Raw genomic sequence first — 16163 nt, forward strand, 5'->3', positions numbered from 1 at the left:
TGCGCATTACGGTTCGAACACTCGAACAACTATACGGATTCTCCTGCACAGTGGCAGATATGTTAATACGGCGTTTACTTACCATTTCTCACGCATTACGGTTCGAACACTCGAACACCTATACGGATTCTCCTGCACAGTGGCAGATATGTAAATACGGCGTTTACAAACCATTTCTTACGCATTACGGTTCGAACACTCGAACACCTATACGGATTCTCCTGCACAGTGGCAGATATGTAAATACGGCGTTTACATACCATTTCTTACGCATTACAGTTCGAACACTCGAAAACCTATACGGATTCTCCTGCACAGTGGCAGATATGTAAATACGGCGTTTACAAACCATTTCTTACGCATTACGGTTCGAACACTCGAACACCTATACGGATTCTCCTGCACAGTGGCAGATATGTAAATACGGCGTTTACATACCATTTGTTACGCATTACAGTTCGAACACTCGAACACCTATACGGATTCTCCTGCACAGTGGCAGATATGTAAATACGGCGTTTACAAACCATTTCTTACGCATTACGGTTCGAACACTCGAACACCTATACGGATTCTCCTGCATGGTGGCAGATATGTAAATACGGCGTTTACATACCATTTCTTACGCATTGGGGTTCGAACACTCGAACAACTATACGGATTCTCCTGCACAGTGGCAGATATGTAAATACGGCGTTTACATACCATTTCTTACGCATTACGGTTCGAACACTCGAACACCTATACGGATTCTCCTGCACAGTGGCAGATATGTAAATACGGTGTTTACAAACCATTTCTTACGCATTACGGTTCGAACACTCAAACACCTATACGGATTCTCCTGCACAGTGGCAGATATGTAAATACGGCGTTTCCATACCATTTCTCACGCATTACGGTTCGAACACTCGAACACCTATACGGATTCTCCTGCACAGTGGCAGATATGTAAATACGGCGTTTGCATACCATTTGTTACGCATTACAGTTCGAACACTCGAACACCTATACGGATTCTCCTGCACAGTGGCAGATATGTAAATACGGCGTTTCCATACCATTTCTTACGCATTACGGTTCGAACACTCGAACACCTATACGGATTCTCCTGCACAGTGGCAGATATGTAAATACGGGGTTTACATACCATTTCTTGCGCATTACGGTTCGAACACTCGAACACGTATACGGATTCTCCTGCACAGTGGCAGATATGTAAATACGGCGTTTACAAACCATTTCTTACGCATTACGGTTCGAACATTCGAACACCTATACGGATACATACCATTTCTCACGCATTACGGTTCGAACACTCGAACACCTACACGGATTCTCCTGCACAGTGGCAGATATGTAAATACGTGGTTTACATACAATTTCTTGCGCATTACGGTTCGAACACTCGAACACCTATACGGATTCTCCTGCACAGTGGCAGATATGTAAATACGGGATTTCCATACCATTTCTTGCGCATTACGGTTCGAACACTCGAACACCTATACGGATTCTCCTGCACAGTGGCAGATATGTATATACGGGGTTTACATACCATTTCTTGCGCATTACGGTTCGAACACTCGAACAACTATACGGATTCTCCTGCACAGTGGCAGATATGTAAATACGGCGTTTACTTACCATTTCTCACGCATTACGGTTCGAACACTCGAACACCTATATGGATTCTCCTGCACAGTGGCAGATATGGAAATACGGCGTTTACAAACCATTTCTTACGCATTACGGTACGAACACTCGAACACCTATACGGATTCTCCTGCACAGTGGCAGATATGTAAATACGGCGTTTACATACCATTTCTTACGCATTACAGTTCGAACGCTCGAAAACCTATACGGATTCCCCTGCACAGTGGCAGATATGTAAATACGGCGTTTACAAACCATTTCTTACGCATTACGGTTCGAACACTCGAACACCTATACGGATTCTCCTGCACAGTGGCAGATATGTAAATACGGCGTTTACATACCATTTGTTACGCATTACAGTTCGAACACTCGAACACCTATACGGATTCTCCTGCACAGTGGCAGATATGTAAATACGGCGTTTACAAACCATTTCTTACGCATTACGGTTCGAACACTGGAACACCTATACGAATTCTCCTGCACAGTGGCAGATATGTAAATACGGCGTTTACATACCATTTTTTACGCATTGGGGTTCGAACACTCGAACACCTATACGGATTCTCCTGCACAGTGGCAGATATGTAAATACGGCGTTTACATACCATTTCTTACGCATTACGGTTCGAACACTCGAACACCTATACGGATTCTCCTGCACAGTGGCCGATATGTAAATACGGCGTTTGCATACCATTTGTTACGCATTACAGTTCGAACACTCGAACACCTATACGGATTCTCCCGCACAGTGGCAGATATGTAAATACGGCGTTTACAAACCATTCCTTACGCATTACGGTTCGAACACTCGAACACCTATACGAATTCTCCTGCACAGTGGCAGATATGTAAATACGGCGTTTACATAGCATTTCTCACGCATTGGGGTTCGAACACTCGAACACCTATACGGATTCTCCTGCACAGTGGCAGATATGTAAATACGGCGTTTACATACCATTTCTTACGCATTACGGTTCGAACACTCGAACACCTATACGGATTCTCCTGCACAGTGGCAGATATGTAAATACGGCGTTTACATACCATTTCTTACGCATTACAGTTCGAACGCTCGAAAACCTATACGGATTCTCCTGCACAGTGGCAGATATGTAAATACGGTGTTTACAAACCATTTCTTACGCATTACGGTTCAAACACTCGAACACCTATACGGATTCTCCTGCACAGTGGCAGATATGTAAATACGGCGTTTACATGCCATTTGTTACGCATTACAGTTCGAACACTCGAACACCTATACGGATTCTCCTGCACAGTGGCAGATATGTAAATACGGCGTTTACAAACCATTCCTTACGCATTACGGTTCGAACACTCGAACACCTATACGAATTCTCCTGCACAGTGGCAGATATGTAAATACGGCGTTTACATACCATTTCTTACGCATTGGGGTTCGAACACTCGAACACCTATACGGATTCCCCTGCACAGTGGCAGATATGTAAATACGGCGTTTACAAACCATTTCTTACGCATTACGGTTCGAACACTCGAACACCTATACGGATTCTCCTGCACAGTGGCAGATATGTAAATACGGCGTTTACATACCATTTGTTACGCATTACGGTTCGAACACTCGAACACCTATACGGATTCTCCTGCACAGTGGCAGATATGTAAATACGGCGTTTACAAACCATTTCTTACGCATTACGGTTCGAACACTGGAACACCTATACGAATTCTCCTGCACAGTGGCAGATATGTAAATACGGCGTTTACATACCATTTCTTACGCATTGGGGTTCGAACACTCGAACACCTATACGGATTCTCCTGCACAGTGGCAGATATGTAAATACGGCGTTTACATACCATTTCTTACGCATTACGGTTCGAACACTCGAACACCTATACGGATTCTCCTGCACAGTGGCAGATATGTAAATACGGCGTTTGCATACCATTTGTTACGCATTACAGTTCGAACACTCGAACACCTATACGGATTCTCCCGCACAGTGGCAGATATGTAAATACGGCGTTTACAAACCATTTCTTACGCATTACGGTTCGAACACTCGAACACCTATACGGATTCTCCTGCACGGTGACAGATATGTAAATACGGCGTTTACAAACCATTTCTTACGCATTACGGTTCGAACATTCGAACACCTATACGGATTCTCCTGCACAGTGGCAGATATGTAAATACGGCGTCTACATACCATTTCTCACGCATTACGGTTCGAACACTCGAACACCTCTACGGATTCTCCAGCACAGTGGCAGATATGTAAATACGGGGTTTACATACCATTTCTTGCGCATTACGGTTCGAACACTCGAACACCTATACGGATTCTCCTGCACAGTGGCAGATATGTAAATACGGGGTTTACATACCATTTCTTGCGTATTACGGTTCGAACACTCAAACACCTATACGGATTCTCCTGCACAGTGGCAGATATTTAAATACGGGGTTTCCATACCATTTCTCACGCATTACGGTTCGAACACTCGAACACCTATACGGATTCTCCTCCACAGTGGCAGATATGTAAATACGGCGTTTGCATACCATTTGTTACGCATTACTGTTCGAACACTCGAACACCTATACGGATTCTCCTGCACAGTGGCAGATATGTAAATACGGCGTTTCCATACCATTTCTTACGCATTACGGTTCGAACACTCGAACACCTATACGGATTCTCCTGCACAGTGGCAGATATGTAAATACGGGGTTTACATACCATTTCTTGCGCATTACGGTTCGAACACTCGAACACCTATACGGATTCTCCTGCACAGTGGCAGATATGTAAATACGGCGTTTACAAACCATTTCTTACGCATTACGGTTCCAACATTCGAACACCTATACGGATTCTCCAGCACTGTGGCAGATATGTAAATACGGGGTTTACATACCATTTCTCACGCATTACGGTTCGAACACTCGAACACCTACACGGATTCTCCTGCACAGTGGCAGATATGTAAATACGTGGTTTACATACAGTTTCTTGCGCATTACGGTTCGAACACTCGAACACCTATACGGATTCTCCTGCACAGTGGCAGATATGTAAATACGGGGTTTCCATACCATTTCTTGCTCATTACGGTTCGAACACTCGAACACTTATACGGATTCTCCTGCACAGTGGCAGATATGTATATACGGGGTTTACATACCATTTTCTTGCGCATTACGGTTCGAACACTCGAACAACTATACGGATTCTCCTGCACAGTGGCAGATATGTTAATACGGCGTTTACTTACCATTTCTCACGCATTACGGTTCGAACACTCGAACACCTATACGGATTCTCCTGCACAGTGGCAGATATGTAAATACGGCGTTTACAAACCATTTCTTACGCATTACGGTTCGAACACTCGAACACCTATACGGATTCTCCTGCACAGTGGCAGATATGTAAATACGGCGTTTACATACCATTTCTTACGCATTACAGTTCGAACACTCGAAAACCTATACGGATTCTCCTGCACAGTGGCAGATATGTAAATACGGCGTTTACAAACCATTTCTTACGCATTACGGTTCGAACACTCGAACACCTATACGGATTCTCCTGCACAGTGGCAGATATGTAAATACGGCGTTTACATACCATTTGTTACGCATTACAGTTCGAACACTCGAACACCTATACGGATTCTCCTGCACAGTGGCAGATATGTAAATACGGCGTTTACAAACCATTTCTTACGCATTACGGTTCGAACACTCGAACACCTATACGGATTCTCCTGCATGGTGGCAGATATGTAAATACGGCGTTTACATACCATTTCTTACGCATTGGGGTTCGAACACTCGAACAACTATACGGATTCTCCTGCACAGTGGCAGATATGTAAATACGGCGTTTACATACCATTTCTTACGCATTACGGTTCGAACACTCGAACACCTATACGGATTCTCCTGCACAGTGGCAGATATGTAAATACGGTGTTTACAAACCATTTCTTACGCATTACGGTTCGAACACTCAAACACCTATACGGATTCTCCTGCACAGTGGCAGATATGTAAATACGGCGTTTGCATACCATTTGTTACGCATTACCGTTCGAACACTCGAACATCTATACGGATTCTCCGGCAAGTGGCAGATATGTAAATACGGCGTTTACAAACCATTTCTTACGCATTACGGTTCGAACACTCGAACACCTATACGGATTCTCCTGCACAGTGGCAGATATGTAAATACGTCGTTTACATACCATTTCTTACGCATTGGGGTTCGAACACTCGAACACCTATACGGATTCTCCTGCACAGTGGCAGATATGTAAATACAGCGTTTACAAACCATTTCTTACGCATTACGGTTCGAACATTCGAACACCTATACGGATTCTCCTGCACAGTGGCAGATATGTAAATACGGCGTCTACATACCATTTCTCATGCATTACGGTTCGAACACTCGAACACCTATACGGATTCTCCAGCACAGTGGCAGATATGTAAATACGGGGTTTATATACCATTTCTTGCGCATTACGGTTCGAACACTCGAACACCTATACGGATTCTCTTGCACAGTGACAGATATGTAAATACGGGGTTTACATACCATTTCTTGCGCATTACGGTTTGAACACTCGAACACCTATACGGATTCTCCTGCACAGTGGCAGATATGTAAATACGGGGTATACATACCATTTGTTGCGCATTACGGTTCGAACAGTCGAACACCTTTGCGGATTCTCTTGCACAGTGGCAGATATGTAAATATGACGTTTACTTACCATTTCTCACGCATTACGGTTCGAACACTCGAACACCTATACGGATTCTCCTGCACAGTGGCAGATATGTAAATACGGCGTTTACAAACCATTTCTTACGCATTACGGTTCGAACATTCGAACACCTATACGGATTCTCCTGCACAGTGGCAGATATGTAAATACGGCGTCTACATACCATTTCTCACGCATTACGGTTCGATCACTCGAACACCTACACGGATTCTCCTGCACAGTGGCAGATATGTAAATACATGGTTTACATACAATTTTTTGCGCATTACGGTTCGAACACTCGAACACCTATACGGATTCTCCTGCACAGTGGCAGATATGTAAATACGGGGTTTCCATACCATTTCTTGCGCATTACGGTTCGAACACTCGAACACCTATACGGATTCTCCTGCACAGTGGCAGATATGTATATACGGGGTTTACATACCATTTCTTGCGCATTACGGTTCGAACACTCGAACAACTATACGGATTCTCCTGCACAGTGGCAGATATGTAAATACGGCGTTTACTTACCATTTCTCACGCATTACGGTTCGAACACTCGAACACCTATACGAATTCTCCTGCACAGTGGCAGATATGTAAATACGGCGTTTACAAACCATTTCTTACGCATTACGGTTCGAACACTCGAACACCTATACGGATTCTCCTGCACAGTGGCAGATATGTAAATACGGCGTTTACATACCATTTCTTACGCATTACAGTTCGAACACTCGAAAACCTGTACGGATTCTCCTGCACAGTGGCAGATATGTAAATACGGAGTTTACAAACCATTTCTTACGCATTACGGTTCGAACACTCGAACAACTATACGGATTCTCCTGCACAGTGGCAGATATGTTAATACGGCGTTTACTTACCATTTCTCACGCATTACGGTTCGAACACTCGAACACCTATACGGATTCTCCTGCACAGTGGCAGATATGTAAATACGGCGTTTACAAACCATTTCTTACGCATTACGGTTCGAACACTCGAACACCTATACGGATTCTCCTGCACAGTGGCAGATATGTAAATACGGCGTTTACATACCATTTCTTACGCATTACAGTTCGAACACTCGAAAACCTATACGGATTCTCCTGCACAGTGGCAGATATGTAAATACGGCGTTTACAAACAATTTCTTACGCATTACGGTTCGAACACTCGAACACCTATACGGATTCTCCTGCACAGTGGCAGATAAGTAAATACGGCGTTTACATACCATTTGTTACGCATTACAGTTCGAACACTCGAACACCTATACGGATTCTCCTGCACAGTGGCAGATATGTAAATACGGCGTTTACAAACCATTTCTTACGCATTACGGTTCGAACACTCGAACACCTATACGGATTCTCCTGCATGGTGGCAGATATGTAAATACGGCGTTTACATACCATTTCTTACGCATTGGGGTTCGAACACTCGAACAACTATACGGATTCTCCTGCACAGTGGCAGATATGTAAATACGGCGTTTACATACCATTTCTTACGCATTACGGTTCGAACACTCGAACACCTATACGGATTCTCCTGCACAGTGGCAGATATGTAAATACGGTGTTTACAAACCATTTCTTACGCATTACGGTTCGAACACTCAAACACCTATACGGATTCTCCTGCACAGTGGCAGATATGTAAATACGGCGTTTGCATACCATTTGTTACGCATTACAGTTCGAACACTCGAACATCTATACGGATTCTCCGGCAAGTGGCAGATATGTAAATACGGCGTTTACAAACCATTTCTTACGCATTACGGTTCGAACACTCGAACACCTATACGGATTCTCCTGCACAGTGGCAGATATGTAAATACGGCGTTTACATACCATTTCTTACGCATTGGGGTTCGAACACTCGAACACCTATACGGATTCTCCTGCACAGTGGCAGATATGTAAATACAGCGTTTACAAACCATTTCTTACGCATTACGGTTCGAACATTCGAACACCTATACGGATTCTCCTGCACAGTGGCAGATATGTAAATACGGCGTCTACATACCATTTCTCATGCATTACGGTTCGAACACTCGAACACCTATACGGATTCTCCAGCACAGTGGCAGATATGTAAATACGGGGTTTATATACCATTTCTTGCGCATTACGGTTCGAACACTCGAACACCTATACGGATTCTCTTGCAGAGTGACAGATATGTAAATACGGGGTTTACATACCATTTCTTGCGCATTACGGTTTGAACACTCGAACACCTATACGGATTCTCCTGCACAGTGGCAGATATGTAAATACGGGGTATACATACCATTTGTTGCGCATTACGGTTCGAACAGTCGAACACCTTTGCGGATTCTCCTGCACAGTGGCAGATATGTAAATATGACGTTTACCTACCATTTCTCACGCATTACGGTTCGAACACTCGAACACCTATACGGATTCTCCTGCACAGTGGCAGATATGTAAATACGGCGTTTACAAACCATTTCTTACGCATTACGGTTCGAACATTCGAACACCTATACGGATTCTCCTGCACAGTGGCAGATATGTAAATACGGCGTCTACATACCATTTCTCACGCATTACGGTTCGATCACTCGAACACCTACACGGATTCTCCTGCACAGTGGCAGATATGTAAATACATGGTTTACATACAATTTTTTGCGCATTACGGTTCGAACACTCGAACACCTATACGGATTCTCCTGCACAGTGGCAGATATGTAAATACGGGGTTTCCATACCATTTCTTGCGCATTACGGTTCGAACACTCGAACACCTATACGGATTCTCCTGCACAGTGGCAGATATGTATATACGGGGTTTACATACCATTTCTTGCGCATTACGGTTCGAACACTCGAACAACTATACGGATTCTCCTGCACAGTGGCAGATATGTAAATACGGCGTTTACTTACCATTTCTCACGCATTACGGTTCGAACACTCGAACACCTATACGAATTCTCCTGCACAGTGGCAGATATGTAAATACGGCGTTTACAAACCATTTCTTACGCATTACGGTTCGAACACTCGAACACCTATACGGATTCTCCTGCACAGTGGCAGATATGTAAATACGGCGTTTACATACCATTTCTTACGCATTACAGTTCGAACACTCGAAAACCTGTACGGATTCTCCTGCACAGTGGCAGATATGTAAATACGGAGTTTACAAACCATTTCTTACGCATTACGGTTCGAACACTCGAACACCTATACGGATTCTCCTGCATGGTGGCAGATATGTAAATACGGCGTTTACATACCATTTCTTACGCATTGGGGTTCGAACACTCGAACAACTATACGGATTCTCTGGCACAGTGGCAGATATGTAAATACGGCGTTTACATACCATTTCTTACGCATTACGGTTCGAACACTCGAACACCTATACGGATTCTCCTGCACAGTGGCAGATATGTAAATACGGCGTTTACATACCATTTGTTACGCATTACAGTTCGAACACTCGAACACCTATACGGATTCTCCTGCATGGTGGCAGATATGTAAATACGGCGTTTACATACCATTTCTTACGCATTGGGGTTCGAACACTCGAACACCTATACGGATTCTCCTGCACAGTGGCAGATATGTAAATACGGCGTTTACATAACATTTTTTACGCATTACGGTTCGAACACTCGAACACCTATACGGATTCTCCTGCATGGTGGCAGATATGTAAATACGGCGTTTACATACCATTTCTTACGCATTGGGGTTCGAACACTCGAACAACTATACGGATTCTCCTGCACAGTGGAAGATATGTAAATACGGCGTTTACATACCATTTCTTACGCATTACGGTTCGAACACTCGAACACCTATACGGATTCTCCTGCACAGTGGCAGATATGTAAATACGGCGTTTACAAACCATTTCTTACGCATTACGGTTCGAACACTCGAACACCTATACGGATTCTCCTGCACAGTGGCAGATATGTAAATACGGCGTTTCCATACCATTTCTCACGCATTACGGTTCGAACACTCGAACACCTATACGGATTCTCCTACACAGTGGCAGATATGTAAATACGGCGTTTGCATACCATTTGTTACGCATTACAGTTCGAACACTCGAACACCTATACGGATTCTCCTACACAGTGGCAGATATGTAAATACGGCGTTTGCATACCATTTGTTACGCATTACAGTTCGAACACTCGAACACCTATACGGATTCTCCTGCACAGTGGCAGATTTGTAAATACGGCGTTTCCATACCATTTCTTACGCATTACGGTTCGAACACTCGAACACCTATACGGATTCTCCTGCACAGTGGCAGATATGTAAATACGGGGTTTACATACCATTTCTTGCGCATTACGGTTCGAACACTCGAACACCTATACGGATTCTCCTGCACAGTGACAGATATGTAAATACGGCGTTTACAAACCATTTCTTACGCATTACGGTTCGAACATTCGAACACCAATACAGATTCTCCTGCACAGTGGCAGATATGTAAATACGGCGTTTACATACCATTTCTTGCGTATTACGGTTCGAACACTCGAACACCTATACGGATTCTCCTGCACAGTGGCAGATATGTAAATACGGGGTTTACATACCATTTCTTGCGCATTACGGTTCGAACACTCGAACACCTATACGGATTCTCCTGCACAGTGGCAGATATGTAAATACGGGGTTTACATACCATTTCTTGCGCATTACGGTTCGAACACTCGAACAACTATACGGATTCTCCTGCACAGTGGCAGATATGTAAATACGGGGTTTCCATACCATTTCTCACGCATTACGGTTCGAACACTCGAACACCTATACGGATTCTCCTGCATAATGGCAGATATGTAAATACGGCGTTTACATACCATTTGTTACGCATTACGGTTCGAACACTCGAACACCTATACGGATTCTCCTGCACAGTGGCAGATATGTAAATACGGCGTTTACATACCATTTCTTACGCATTACGGTTCGAACACTCGAACACCTATACGGATTCTCCTGCACAGTGGCAGATATGTAAATACGGCGTTTACATACCATTTGTTACGCATTACGGTTCGAACATTCGAACACCTATACGGATTCTCCTGCACAGTGGCAGATATGTAAATACGGCGTCTACATACCATTTCTCATGCATTACGGTTCGAACACTCGAACACCTATACGGATTCTCCAGCACAGTGGCAGATATGTAAATACGGGGTTTATATACCATTTCTTGCGCATTACGGTTCGAACACTCGAACACCTATACGGATTCTCTTGCACAGTGACAGATATGTAAATACGGGGTTTACATACCATTTCTTGCGCATTACGGTTTGAACACTCGAACACCTATACGGATTCTCCTGCACAGTGGCAGATATGTAAATACGGGGTATACATACCATTTGTTGCGCATTACGGTTCGAACAGTCGAACACCTTTGCGGATTCTCCTGCACAGTGGCAGATATGTAAATATGACGTTTACTTACCATTTCTCACGCATTACGGTTCGAACACTCGAACACCTATACGGATTCTCCTGCACAGTGGCAGATATGTAAATACGGCGTTTACAAACCATTTCTTACGCATTACGGTTCGAACATTCGAACACCTATACGGATTCTCCTGCACAGTGGCAGATATGTAAATACGGCGTCTACATACCATTTCTCACGCATTACGGTTCGATCACTCGAACACCTACACGGATTCTCCTGCACAGTGGCAGATATGTAAATACATGGTTTACATACAATTTTTTGCGCATTACGGTTCGAACACTCGAACACCTATACGGATTCTCCTGCACAGTGGCAGATATGTAAATACGGGGTTTCCATACCATTTCTTGCGCATTACGGTTCGAACACTCGAACACCTATACGGATTCTCCTGCACAGTGGCAGATATGTATATACGGGGTTTACATACCATTTCTTGCGCATTACGGTTCGAACACTCAAACAACTATACGGATTCTCCTGCACAGTGGCAGATATGTAAATACGGCGTTTACTTACCATTTCTCACGCATTACGGTTCGAACACTCGAACACCTATACGAATTCTCCTGCACAGTGGCAGATATGTAAATACGGCGTTTACAAACCATTTCTTACGCATTACGGTTCGAACACTCGAACACCTATACGGATTCTCCTGCACAGTGGCAGATATGTAAATACGGCGTTTACATACCATTTCTTACGCATTACAGTTCGAACACTCGAAAACCTGTACGGATTCTCCTGCACAGTGGCAGATATGTAAATACGGAGTTTACAAACCATTTCTTACGCATTACGGTTCGAACACTCGAACAACTATACGGATTCTCCTGCACAGTGGCAGATATGTTAATACGGCGTTTACTTACCATTTCTCACGCATTACGGTTCGAACACTCGAACACCTATACGGATTCTCCTGCACAGTGGCAGATATGTAAATACGGCGTTTACAAACCATTTCTTACGCATTACGGTTCGAACACTCGAACACCTATACGGATTCTCCTGCACAGTGGCAGATATGTAAATACGGCGCTTACATACCATTTCTTACGCATTACAGTTCGAACACTCGAAAACCTATACGGATTCTCCTGCACAGTGGCAGATATGTAAATACGGCGTTTACAAACCATTTCTTACGCATTACGGTTCGAACACTCGAACACCTATACGGATTCTCCTGCACAGTGGCAGATATGTAAATACGGCGTTTACATACCATTTGTTACGCATTACAGTTCGAACACTCGAACACCTATACGGATTCTCCTGCACAGTGGCAGATATGTAAATACGGCGTTTACAAACCATTTCTTACGCATTACGGTTCGAACACTCGAACACCTATACGGATTCTCCTGCATGGTGGCAGATATGTAAATACGGCGTTTACATACCATTTCTTACGCATTGGGGTTCGAACACTCGAACAACTATACGGATTCTCCTGCACAGTGGCAGATATGTAAATACGGCGTTTACATACCATTTCTTACGCATTACGGTTCGAACACTCGAACACCTATACGGATTCTCCTGCACAGTGGCAGATATGTAAATACGGTGTTTACAAACCATTTCTTACGCATTACGGTTCGAACACTCAAACACCTATACGGATTCTCCTGCACAGTGGCAGATATGTAAATACGGCGTTTGCATACCATTTGTTACGCATTACAGTTCGAACACTCGAACATCTATACGGATTCTCCGGCAAGTGGCAGATATGTAAATACGGCGTTTACAAACCATTTCTTACGCATTACGGTTCGAACACTCGAACACCTATACGGATTCTCCTGCACAGTGGCAGATATGTAAATACGGCGTTTACATACCATTTCTTACGCATTGGGGTTCGAACACTCGAACACCTATACGGATTCTCCTGCACAGTGGCAGATATGTAAATACAGCGTTTACAAACCATTTCTTACGCATTACGGTTCGAACATTCGAACACCTATACGGATTCTCCTGCACAGTGGCAGATATGTAAATACGGCGTCTACATACCATTTCTCATGCATTACGGTTCGAACACTCGAACACCTATACGGATTCTCCAGCACAGTGGCAGATATGTAAATACGGGGTTTATATACCATTTCTTGCGCATTACGGTTCGAACACTCGAACACCTATACGGATTCTCTTGCACAGTGACAGATATGTAAATACGGGGTTTACATACCATTTCTTGCGCATTACGGTTTGAACACTCGAACACCTATACGGATTCTCCTGCACAGTGGCAGATATGTAAATACGGGGTATACATACCATTTGTTGCGCATTACGGTTCGAACAGTCGAACACCTTTGCGGATTCTCCTGCACAGTGGCAGATATGTAAATATGACGTTTACTTACCATTTCTCACGCATTACGGTTCGAACACTCGAACACCTATACGGATTCTCCTGCACAGTGGCAGATATGTAAATACGGCGTTTACAAACCATTTCTTACGCATTACGGTTCGAACATTCGAACACCTATACGGATTCTCCTGCACAGTGGCAGATATGTAAATACGGCGTCTACATACCATTTCTCACGCATTACGGTTCGATCACTCGAACACCTACACGGATTCTCCTGCACAGTGGCAGATATGTAAATACATGGTTTACATACAATTTTTTGCGCATTACGGTTCGAACACTCGAACACCTATACGGATTCTCCTGCACAGTGGCAGATATGTAAATACGGGGTTTCCATACCATTTCTTGCGCATTACGGTTCGAACACTCGAACACCTATACGGATTCTCCTGCACAGTGGCAGATATGTATATACGGGGTTTACATACCATTTCTTGCGCATTACGGTTCGAACACTCGAACAACTATACGGATTCTCCTGCACAGTGGCAGATATGTAAATACGGCGTTTACTTACCATTTCTCACGCATTACGGTTCGAACACTCGAACACCTATACGAATTCTCCTGCACAGTGGCAGATATGTAAATACGGCGTTTACAAACCATTTCTTACGCATTACGGTTCGAACACTCGAACACCTATACGGATTCTCCTGCACAGTGGCAGATATGTAAATACGGCGTTTACATACCATTTCTTACGCATTACAGTTCGAACACTCGAAAACCTGTACGGATTCTCCTGCACAGTGGCAGATATGTAAATACGGAGTTTACAAACCATTTCTTACGCATTACGGTTCGAACACTCGAACACCTATACGGATTCTCCTGCATGGTGGCAGATATGTAAATACGGCGTTTACATACCATTTCTTACGCATTGGGGTTCGAACACTCGAACAACTATACGGATTCTCCGGCACAGTGGCAGATATGTAAATACGGCGTTTACATACCATTTCTTACGCATTACGGTTCGAACACTCGAACACCTATACGGATTCTCCTGCACAGTGGCAGATATGTAAATACGGCGTTTACATACCATTTGTTACGCATTACAGTTCGAACACTCGAACACCTATACGGATTCTCCTGCATGGTGGCAGATATGTAAATACGGCGTTTACATACCATTTCTTACGCATTGGGGTTCGAACACTCGAACACCTATACGGATTCTCCTGCACAGTGGCAGATATGTAAATACGGCGTTTACATAACATTTTTTACGCATTACGGTTCGAACACTCGAACACCTATACGGATTCTCCTGCATGGTGGCAGATATGTAAATACGGCGTTTACATACCATTTCTTACGCATTGGGGTTCGAACACTCGAACAACTATACGGATTCTCCTGCACAGTGGAAGATATGTAAATACGGCGTTTACATACCATTTCTTACGCATTACGGTTCGAACACTCGAACACCTATACGGATTCTCCTGCACAGTGGCAGATATGTAAATACGGCGTTTACAAACCATTTCTTACGCATTACGGTTCGAACACTCGAACACCTATACGGATTCTCCTGCACAGTGGCAGATATGTAAATACGGCGTTTCCATACCATTTCTCACGCATTACGGTTCGAACACTCGAACACCTATACGGATTCTCCTACACAGTGGCAGATATGTAAATACGGCGTTTGCATACCATTTGTTACGCATTACAGTTCGAACACTCGAACACCTATACGGATTCTCCTACACAGTGGCAGATATGTAAATACGGCGTTTGCATACCATTTGTTACG

Source organism: Camellia sinensis, chromosome 6 (genome assembly GCF_055761805.1).
Source record: "Camellia sinensis isolate YWXY chromosome 6, ASM5576180v1, whole genome shotgun sequence".
In the NCBI taxonomy this organism is placed as follows: domain Eukaryota; kingdom Viridiplantae; phylum Streptophyta; class Magnoliopsida; order Ericales; family Theaceae; genus Camellia; species Camellia sinensis.